The 11619-nt window shown below is 32.8% G+C and overlaps 1 long non-coding RNA gene across 1 annotated transcript; it reads left to right on the top strand.

The window, feature by feature from the left end:
- Positions 1–482: 482 nt before the first annotated feature.
- On the top strand, positions 483–10903 carry LOC132697421 (uncharacterized). The gene is made up of 3 exons (XR_009618149.1): positions 483–512; positions 8066–8203; positions 10743–10903. It is a non-coding gene; the product is annotated as an uncharacterized LOC132697421 (long non-coding RNA).
- The last annotated feature ends 716 nt before the right edge of the window (positions 10904–11619 follow it).

Here is an 11619-nt window from a genome sequence, read left to right as displayed (position 1 = left end):
TAAAGCCACTAGAAAACGTATAAACGGTCCTTGAATGTGTTTGAATTGATATTGACCCCATGGTTTGAATTCAATAGTTTGCATCTTCGTTTAAGTTTAGGAACCAGTTTTTATCACAAAATAGTGCCAAGAGTCACACCTGTTGAGGAACAATACAGAAAAACTATTGTGATAGCTTATTCGGCCAAAAAAAATACAGTCATTTTGTTAAACTACTGATAGGAAGATTTTTCAATTGAAAAGTGAATTTAAAATAAAGTTGAATTGAGCGTGTCGGCTTTTATCCGTTATAAATTTATTTCGACCTGGACGACCGATCCAAATATAAAAACGGTTTCCAATTAAGATTATCGTGTGATCAAAATAAATGCGATTGCGTTTAAGCTGTTGTGACAACACTGTGATGCGCACTATTCACTCACACGTATGTCGATTTATCATTTTGAAAGGTCTCACTATCAATCGATTTTATCAGTCGAATTCGATTATTTCGCGTTCTCGTATGCATATAAGTAAGTATACGAATTTTCATTATTCTTTGTTGCGGTTTTGGGTTGCGAAAGTTCAGCGACGCAGGTAGTCGTTAAACGCTGACACTTGCTTCTTTGACTAATTCTTATTAAGGTCACATATTAGATAAACGTTCCACCAACTTAAGGAAAAATAAGTTCTTCGCTTCGCTATTAGGTATAGGTTTAGGTTATTGTGTGTGACTGTCTTGCCGGTCTTCTGCACTGACGAATTGATCTATTGTGGCATCAAGTTCTGCCCGCGAAGTCCGTTATTTTGCGAGGTGGTGAGGTGGTATGTTCTTCAGTTTCTCAAGTTCCCGGATATCGGTCATCAGTTTTGAGTTTTTTTTTTTTTCCACCTCCGGTCATCGACACAATACATGTTCTGCCATTTCCTCATCCCTCACTCAGGTTGCAGTATCCGATATATATTCCTATCAGGTTTTTCAGGTTTAATCTGGTCCTGCCTAACAGGATATCAGTTGTACCATTCTTCGTGGGACATTTTATTAGACAGTATATGCAAGCTGCCTCTGATATCCAGGCGTTGATTGCAATAGCCAACACCGACTGTAGTCCTATCGGTGACATATTTTCTTCTTCCGTACCAAAATGTTTCCTTTTTATCCCTCCAGGACTCCTTGCCCTAGATGACGCCTCTTTCAAAGCTTCAGTATTATTCTTTCACTATAACCTACCGAACGTTCAATTTATCTTGACAACATTTTAATTGGCTGTAACATTTTTTGTTTTTAGAGATATCAAGGTAAACGAAAAAATAAAATCTAGAGTTAGTAGCCAAGCTTTTTTTCGAGTGACGTATAAAGCAAAACACTATCAATTATCTGATATATTTTTTAATAGAACACCCTGTATATTATATATGTGTTTAATAGAATATCTTATAATCTATATAATTTTTTTTTGCCGATTTGTCAAAAACGAGTGGATTAAAATATGAAGTGTTTTGCATCATTGTAATCCGAATGAGATATTCTATTAAACACATATATAATATACATAATAATATAATAAACTTGCACAAAAAACTTGGCTACTAACCCTACATTTTGTTTTTTTCTTCCCTTGATATTTCTCAAAACAAAAAAGTTATAGCCAATTAAAATGTTATCAAGATAAATTTAACCCACGGTACATAATATTAACTATCGGACATATAATATTTGTTTTGTTTGTTTTGTAAAATGGAGAATAAGCTGCATTAACGACTAACATAAATAAATAGAAACAATAAAAGTTCGGGCATAAAATTTTAAATTAATTTAAAATTATGAAATGCACTAAATATGATTTTTAACATCAACTTATAGCAATAATTTGCCATTTAATAAGATTCATATTTTTTAACTCAGCTAAGAACTAGACATATCACAGATATAATCTGTATGAATCTGTTCGATCGTTCAAGGAGTTGCAGCCGTTTAATAAAACAAGCATTAAATCATCTCCCACCAGAAGCAACACACGATTACAAAATTCAAATTCCTTTGATAACTTTAAAATTTTAAAGTTACGCCCCCTGGAGGTCGTCTTTTAAATCCGAAAATGTTTTCCATGGCCTCCTTTTAGCTGCTTTAGTAGCAAAATTTTTGTGCGGCAAATACACCATACTTACGACAATTCTTTATGCCGGGAACCACTAAGAATAAATAAATAATAAAACAATAATAAATAAAAATTTTGAATAATATATTAAGATATATCAAAGAAAAATATAATATCGCCACACGAATAGCGTTTTGTAGGCAAAATATTAAATTGTACCTGGATACAACAAAAGTGAGCACTACAAAATATATCACAGTGACAAAGCACCTCTTATATAATTTCAGAGTTTTAAAAGATTAACCGCCCATAGAATGCACACCATACTATGTCAATAAAAAGAAAAGAAATTTAATAACTTTAGTGGTGAGAAAATGTCATAAAAAGCTTTCATTTGTCTCTCCAATTCAATAATGGATAATAGATTTTTATTATATAGACACATACGTCAATGCACAACTAAGTTTATAAAACGTTTATAAAATTTTAATAAGCAACTAAAATTTATGATCTTCTAAATAGCTAAAAATTTCTCTAAAGCATGTTTGTTGGTAGTTTTCTTACTACTACTACTGCTACTACTATACATCATTACAAATCGTTCTTTTGGTTATCGGACAGTGTTGTCATTAATAAAGACATATTGAAAAATCGTCACTCCAAAATTAATAAAAAATTATTGATTGGGATGAATTAATATTAACAGTTTCCACTGATCCATTAGAGCGACGTTATTAGCATAATAAAGCTTTGGGTAGATCTTCTCACAATTAACCCCGAAAATAACATCGACAATCGAGATCTAAAATCAAAATCGAAGCAAAAAACGTGGGAAAAAGGACGTAATTTCGGGTTTAACGCGACGTCGGCCCTTTTATGCGAGTTCAATGAAGTCAAAACTTACTTATAAATATACATATTACGCACTCCTTTAATAGAAAGGTCAAAATGGTTTTTATTTGTGCTTATCCAGGTGACGACCGAGTCACTTCCGTCTGGTTAAATAGCAATGGGGCAATACTTAAAGGAACCGGAAGCTTGTTTCAACTATTGTGCTATTGAAAAAGGTTTTTTTTTGGTAAAATTAAAAGTAAACTTTTTCTTGAACACGATTGGAATTGTTTTAGCAAAACTTCCGCAACCCCGAAACTTGCGATAGTATGATGTCTTGCCTTTAAATTAAAATTAACCATAACATATTGCGATTTTAAAATTTTTCTTTACTTTATTATTAGTGAACTTTTTCTCTCGTTAGGTACTTCTAGCATTCCACAAGGCTGGATTCCAGATTGTCATGACTATACCATATAAATAAATTAAAAAAACGTAGATGTGCATTCTTGTACTCCAGTCTGCTAATCATTTCCGAATATTGATGAATGAAAGTAAAATTAAACAATAGAGGGTTCTAGAAGGCGAATCACGTAGTCTCTATTTTCTAAATTCTTAGCTGGTTTCAGAAAGTTCCTCCACCAGAAAGACTGTTCTCGATCTCTAAGAAAATGGCCACCTCCAGTAAATTTTAAAATTCCTTTCAAATTCGGAATTCGGTTTAGAGGTAAAACCTACATTTAAAATACTGGGTTGCATACATTCGCAAATATTATCCGCGACCTTTTCTTAAAATTTGGATTCACCACTGGTGGAGATACAAGGGGTTAGTATTTTTTCCCAAATGAAATGTTACTTACTACTGGTTAACTGTAATAATCATGATATTTTTGGGTTCTACTCTTTTATACATGGTAAAACTTCCAACTGCCAATAGGACAATGTTCTAATTAGCTCCACTAAAAAATCAGTTAAAGAGTGTCAAAATTGTTATTGCTAAGCTGATTTGATTGTCCAATGTAATTGTAGATCGTTTTTTATTTTTTAGTATAAAATCTGGCTTTTTTTGAAAAAAAAACATTTGTTTTTGGAAATTGAATTAAGAATACATTACATGTATCAAAAAAAAATAAAAACTTGAAACATACAAAAAAATACTGATGCGTAAACGAACCACTGGGAAAAAACATTCAATAATGGTTTGGGGTACATAAGATCTAACATATGATTTATACGTAAATATACAAAACAAAGTTCAAATTCGGCAGAAAACAACTAAAAGTAGATTGTTTTCCAATAGAACCTGATTTGATGCAAAAAACGCATAATATTTTATGGTGCGTGAGCGCACCACTGGTAACACCCGGTTTCATTTTTGGTGATATTTTACAAAGCATGAAGTATGTAAATGCACATTACACTTATTATAAACGTAAATTGTGTGGCTGTGGCAGATTCTACATCGGCTTCGGGCTTTATTAGCATGAACAATCATAAGGTGACCTTGATTATCATAACGCACGTCATCTATGGCAGATGCAAGATTTCTTTGAGTAATTGTTTTATCAGTTTTTAAAAGTCGCAAAGCAATGTAAGATTTAAAATTAAATCAATCACTTCGTCATCGAAAAACATAAAAAATCTTTCAAGCGGAGTTTTTCCAGAAATCTCATTTTTTAGTTCCTCACATGATCTAAATTCATCGGTTATAGGTGGGTGAGTGTACTCAATCTGACCTTTCTTCCATTTGACAGGAGAAGCAAGCCTGTCGTTTGCAGAAAGCATACATCTTCTTTTGAATTCCAGGGTTTCATCTGATGAGTCCCATTCAGGTTCAGTAGTTGATAAATTACAAGACTGTTGAAGGACAGCTGTATCATTCGGTGTATCTAACTCGAAAGTTCCAACTATATCACTTGGTTCCCCAACCTCTTATACCATATCTTGTTCGTCAATCAAGGTATCCACGTCGGGAAATATTTTTTCACATTATTTTTAGCATAAATTTACAAGGAATGGAATCCTACAATACATAAGAATACGTATACCCAAATAATACTTACTACATTCATTGTTATTGTCCTCATCCATCATAATCTCCTCCATAGCCGCCTCTAATTCCTTTTGAGTCAAATAACTGGGAAATGCCATATTTTACGAACTGTAACGTTCACTGCACAAGGCACAAACTAATACTAGAGAACACGCTAATTATTGGATGTTTATTTTACATGTGCTGACTTGTCTAGACTTGCAATAACAAAGTTTTGTTTCACAGATAAAACCAGTGGTGCGTTCACGCATCAATCATTTTCAAAAAATAAAGCATAATCAATATAGTACTTCCAATGTATGTTTTCTGCGATGTAATCTACATGCTATAGACTTAATAAAAATGACAATACAAATCCAAAATTTTCTTCGGTTTTATGTCCTTTAGTAGTGATAATAATAAAATTTCTAAATGGATGTGCAAAAATATTTCCTGGATGCGGCAAAAAAAAATCATGGAATAGGTGGTGCATTACCGCACCACTGGGACAAAATGGGTTAATTCTCACTACTGGAGTATCTAAGCGTTTGAAAAAGACTTTAGGTTTTGGACAAAGTTTGTGTTCATCCATGTGTCCAAATTAAATTTTTTCTCTTTCTCATTTTTAATATACCTATATAAAAAATGAAGTTTAACTCAAAAATTACGAGATTTCATTTTCGGTTACCATTTTTGAATCATTTTATATTACTACGAGGAAAAGTAATTAGTAAAACTAAGCATTTATATAAAACCAAACATTTTTTCCAGCGCTGACATAATCAGCTTTCGAGGTGGCGAGACATTTTGAAAGTACAATTAATTGTTTTGTGTCTAGCGCATGATTATTAATAACAAGAATGTGTCAGCGATTCCCGTAAAAAGGAATCATAACTTCGAAATTGTACACAGTAATTATTACGACATTTTTGGTAAAATGACCTCAATGTGGCAACCACCGAAACAACAGAAAAGTGTAAATACATTATAAAATTGTGAATGCGAAATGTTGACGTATAAACATCGGGTCCATTGTACTCCTTTTTGGGGGGTCACCGAGGAGCGGAGAAGACGTAAGGTGTTGCGCTCAGGAAAGAGCTCAGAGTCGGGTTTCTAAAAAGTTGCCTTCGAATATTTCTACTAATAATAATTAGTTTAAGCTAACAAGAATTTTGGTTTTCATACCTTACAACAACAGAACAACAATAATCGATTCGATTTACATAATTTCATTTTGAAGGAAAAAAGGAAAAAATTAGGAAACCGAACCTAAAAACACAAATTCTTATAACGCAAATATTTTCTAAAATTGTCGAAATAACTTAAGCCACATTGATAAACACAACGTTGGAGAAGTAATATTTTCAAAAACCCATAAACACATAGGCAACCGTCTAAATATTGGGGATTAGAAATCCAGGTTTTATTTACACTATTAAGTAATTGGGTATATTTTCTATTTGTTTTATACAATTAAGGTATAAAGTGCTAAAACTGAACAAATGCTTCAATAGCTTTCTTTCCTTTTTGAATAGAGTTTATCAATATGTAATTAGGATATATTTGATTTTGAGGATTTTCCTTTTAACCTTTGCTTTTACATTTGCTTGGAACTTTCAAAGACATCTCCTAGTACGAAAAAGATGTTAAATTAAACCCCGCTCACGAAACTTAACACACTTGCTTTTGTATTCGTGTTGTGCAAAATGTGCTGTTTTTATATATATGTGGCCAACAGTTCCTAAGGAATTAAATTATTCGTACAATTCAATATGGAATAGTACTCTATAATTTGGAAAAAAGATCGATATTTTTTTATAATGAATTGTTCTCAGTTTCTTATCGTAAACGAATATGCGTTGCATTAAAGTGAAAATCGGTATTATTAATTCCTTTCTTAGACCTCCATCTACATCCGCGGGTGTAAAAATATCTTCCACTCCCACACTGTGTTTTGATACCAGACCGTCGATTACAATTCCCAAATTAAAGGTGGTAGACAACAGACGGTGCCAACATAACCCGACTTTGTACTCTCAGATCGGTAGTAGCGATAAAAATACCCATCAGTGTCACCATGGATTGTACGACTCGAAAGGCTGACCCCCGAACTCTGTAGGTTCCGTTATATCGAAGCTATCAGGCCGCTCATGTGTCCCCATATCTCATCGGGAAATATAATCCGGACGTACAACCAAAGCAGTAAGAAAATTTCTCAACTGTTATGATCCTACGAGTGGTTATCTCAAAAATATTTAATGTCGTCTGACGTCATGAGGAAACAATCTACTAATAGAACAAAGTTCTGCATTTTTAAATCCTTTGGTTTGGCAACAGTTTCGAGTTGACTCAATCATTTTTGCTAAATTGTTAATATTCGGTATCCCAGTTCTCTAGTTTTAAGAATGTGAACTTCCAAGTTAATAGCAGGTTTATTGACCACCGATATTAATAGTTTCGTACTATTTCAGTAGGAAATTGCTAAACGTCGTTTAAAGACATTCATCCTGTTGTTATTTTTCTTCAATAAAACTCTGATATTTTGGGAACCGTATGTCGTGTGTATCACTGCAGGTCAACACTAAGTATCGCTATCAGTCAACCCGCGGTAGACACCATCATGATCAAGTAAACAATTGTCTTCTAAATTTCTTTTGTTCGGACATTTCAATAATTGAACTAGATTTAAGAAGACACAAAAAATACAAAGGTTAGAAAACACACACGAACTTAAAAGATGATGGGTTAAAATCGAAATAAACCACAGGCCCAACAATTAATTAGCAATATTGGTAATAGCATTATTGGTAATATGAAGAAAAGGGAATACGAATATTTCATGTATTCATATTGCCAGCGTTTGAATTTTTAAAAATATTGTTATTGAACTACGGTCGTAACAATATAGGAAATCCAATCCAATTCAATCCAATATTATTTGTGTATTAGGGGTTAATTTGATTCAGGAAGAGATGCATAGCCGTTGGTATCAACTTCTCTATGTTATATTATGAGCCCTGTGAAAACGTAAAAGCAAAAAATTGGGTTCTTGATAAATACTGTTTACAATCGCCAGTAATTGTAATAAAATCTATTACCTATGAACCGAGATTATTTGTTACAGAGGAGAAAGCAGAAAATGTGTATATCTTTTCCGCTTCAGACGCGACAATAGACGGATGGATGATGAATAGTTAAATGGCAACGAGCCGAACGCCTACATCTCGTAGGATTCCACCCAGCTGATCGAGAATGTATATAGGTACCGGAAACGCGACAAAGATAGGAACATAACCTGCTCCAATACTTCGACCTGTTTGCGCATCCTTACCATTTATGTGAAAGATGAGATTTCCGGCCTTATGTATTTAGCATAAAGGGCGTATTCTGGGAGTTTGTATTGCACGTATTTTAGTTTTGGAATATCCTTCCTTTACAGGTTAAATTGTCGAATGTGTGGTTCCGAAGTGGTCCGATTTGCTTGCATTCTCGCATTTTAGCGGGTCAGGTAGTTTTAACTCTATGCTCTAATGCGTGATTTGACTTTGCAATGGACTTGTAAATTGGCTTGAAGTTCAAGATTATAAGATTTCTTTTTTGGTTACTTTCTGTTAATTATTAGTTGAAATATTGACGCAGGTAGTGAATGAAAATATTGATCTGTATACCTGTATCAACATTAAATATAAAATAACAAAAATAAAAAAACAGTACAATTCTACCCAAACACAAAAATCTTAACTCTCAATGTCAAATTCTATATTAACTGATTTTGAGTATGTGTATAGCAAATACTATAGATGCAGGACACAGTCCATACTTAGCCACCCAATCTGTTTAAAAAAATTAGAAATGTGATCAAATTTTCTTGAGTCATACAGAAAGCGCACATTTTTGAATTTTTTGAATATACAAAACAAATCGTATACAAAATTACAATAATTAAAATTTAATAAGGCAAAGGATTCCCACAACTTTTTCCTTAACTTTAAAATTTGTCTATTAGTGTGTAATATTTTTAATTTCGCACATGCCCTTTGTACATTGTTCTTTAAATCTTTCTTAGCATTATTAACACAGTTAAGCACTGTGCCATCATTAAATCAAAAAGTAATAATGAGGATTATGTAGGGTTTAACTTAAGATGGAGAGTTCACTTAAACTTCGCAAATCGTGAGTAATGTTTTATTCTACTTTATCATAATCATCATCAAAACAATGATAAATCTTTGTATCGTCCGCAAACGCTTATAATTATTCACATATGATAACATAAAAGTAAAAGATTAATTAGAAAATCCATAATGTTTTAGCATTGCCTTCGAGAAATCTAACAGCACAAGAACGATACTCATTTTCTTATTATACGCTCGAAAAATATCATCCAATACAGTAAGCAATGCTACTTATGTCCCAGACTTCTTTTTAAAACCACATTGCATAAGTGGAGCAATATTGTTTGCAATAAAAAATTCGTACATTTGATTATATTATATTCTTTCGCAAATTTTTGAAATTGCCGGAAGAATTTTTCTCAAACGGATATCATTATACGTCATTGGATTAGAAACTTTTGGTAATGGTTTCCCTATTAATATCTTCCACTCATCCGGAAAGTAGCTTGTTGCAATTAAAAATTCGTACATTTGATTATATAATATTCTTTCGCAAATTTTTGAAATTGCCGGAAGAATTCTTCTCAAACTGATATCATTATACGTCATTGGATTAGAAACTTTTGGTAGTGGTTTCCCTATTAATATCTTCCACTCATCCGGAAAGTAGCTTGTTGCAATTAAAAATTCGTACATTTGATTATATAATATCCTTTCGCAAATTTTTGGAATTGTCGGAAGAATTCTTCTCAAACGGATATCATTATACGTCATTGGATTAGAAACTTTTGGTAATGGTTTGGTAGCTTGTTTCGATACAACAGTTGATTATTTGCGTAACATATTTATCAATATATGTACTCCAGTACTTCAGCATTAACGGTGATACGTCATCCAGACCAGTTGCATTTGCATTAAGCGCTTCATTTACTTCTGTTATTCCTGAAAATTTAAAGCAAAGTTGCAAATTGTTATTCTAAAGATTGTTGTCATAAAAAGTGATTGTTTCATTGCAATAGGAAATGTTCTTAATAAATGTACCAAAATAATTACTTCAATTATTAGAATCAGAAAGTCTGTTGGGATAGTATGATTTTTTTGCAATTTTTTTTAATATTATTTTCTTCAATCCTTTGTTCTTTTAAATTTCTTTGTTTCATAAAATTTATTATGTTGGCCGTTAACCACGGGGCACGTGCTTTAGCTATGAGAGCTTACTTAACTGGAGTATATACACAAACTTGTATAAGAAAATAACCAAGTAAGATTCCCTATTTTTACTTAGTATTTAAAATTGTTATTATTATATTATTTAATTTTATTTTCTTTGCAAAAAAAAAATAATTCGATCATCATACAAATAAGAGTTACTCATGACATTGTTCATGGTACACTCTACTCGTTTTAAAGTCAGTGTAAAAGTGTAGGCAATCATTGCACTGAAACCAAATACTGTTGCAATGAACGACATAAAAAAGTCGAACATTAAAGTCAAATCAAATATCATAATGTGACACTGAACATTATGAAAAAATTCGTGCGGCACCGGAGATTATATGTAAATGTACGCCCTACTTTTTAAATTGTTTCCCACATATACAGGCTAAACGAAAACTGTAAAAAATATTTCTAAGTAAAGCCTCTCAAAAAAAGTTTCAAGGTTTTTATAATATTTTGAATTTTCAGTTTCCGTTAAGCTCCGAAGAAGCGAACAGGACTATTGGCGAAACTTCAGCAAGTTCGATTTATCAACAACCAACGCAGGAACGATCCAGACGATTTGTAAATAGTATTACAGTAGCCTGTGGAAGTTTCTCTGAAAAATTCAATAAATTATCCAATATTCCTAAATCCCGTACGCATAGTAAAACCTTACCATATAAGTAGTACATTTTAAAAAGGTTTATTTTTTATCAAATTTAATTTTTAGGCGTTATAATTGGAGTACATATTCGTATTTGTATATTTTATATATTCGATATTTTTTTTGCCACTCCCTACTCTAAATTACCCAATTATGCGCTGATCAGGCGTGCGCAAGGTCAACGTCAGCTCCATTAAACGCTGTCTCGAGTCAATTCGACCGTCATTGACTCGTCAAAGAATTTTCCAGGTATTTCAATATAGAATATATATCAATATCTCTTAAGAGCAGGTAAGAAAGGAATGCGAAAACCGCAAAAAGCTTTTTTGTCTAATAACCGCAACGTTCTCTGCTCATCCATTTTATTAAATAATAATTTTCATTCAATGCACTCAATAAAATACATTTCGAATTATCGGTTACGTTACAGTTAATATTATAAAAAAATATTGCATTCTATTTTATCATAGACAGCACAATAATTCCGACTGAACGCAGATGTATCCGTTCGTACAACGCCAAGCAAAACAAGTCTGTCTCTCAGATATAATTCGGAAACAGGTCAAGTTGTTGAGAAAACTGGAGCAGGTACTCGGGGTGCACGCGAAGGGTGGAAGATGCTGCATGTGACAGGGTCGCGATTCGAACCCTCTCATGCTGTTTCTGGTGGGAACTTCGTTGCCCGATCATCGCATGGGA

Source organism: Cylas formicarius, unplaced genomic scaffold (assembly GCF_029955315.1).
Source record: "Cylas formicarius isolate icCylForm1 unplaced genomic scaffold, icCylForm1.1 PGA_scaffold_1__22_contigs__length_36826433, whole genome shotgun sequence".
NCBI lineage: Eukaryota > Metazoa > Arthropoda > Insecta > Coleoptera > Brentidae > Cylas > Cylas formicarius.
The sequence above is the reverse complement of the archived record's forward strand: the minus strand, read 5'-3'. Positions and strand labels throughout refer to the sequence as shown.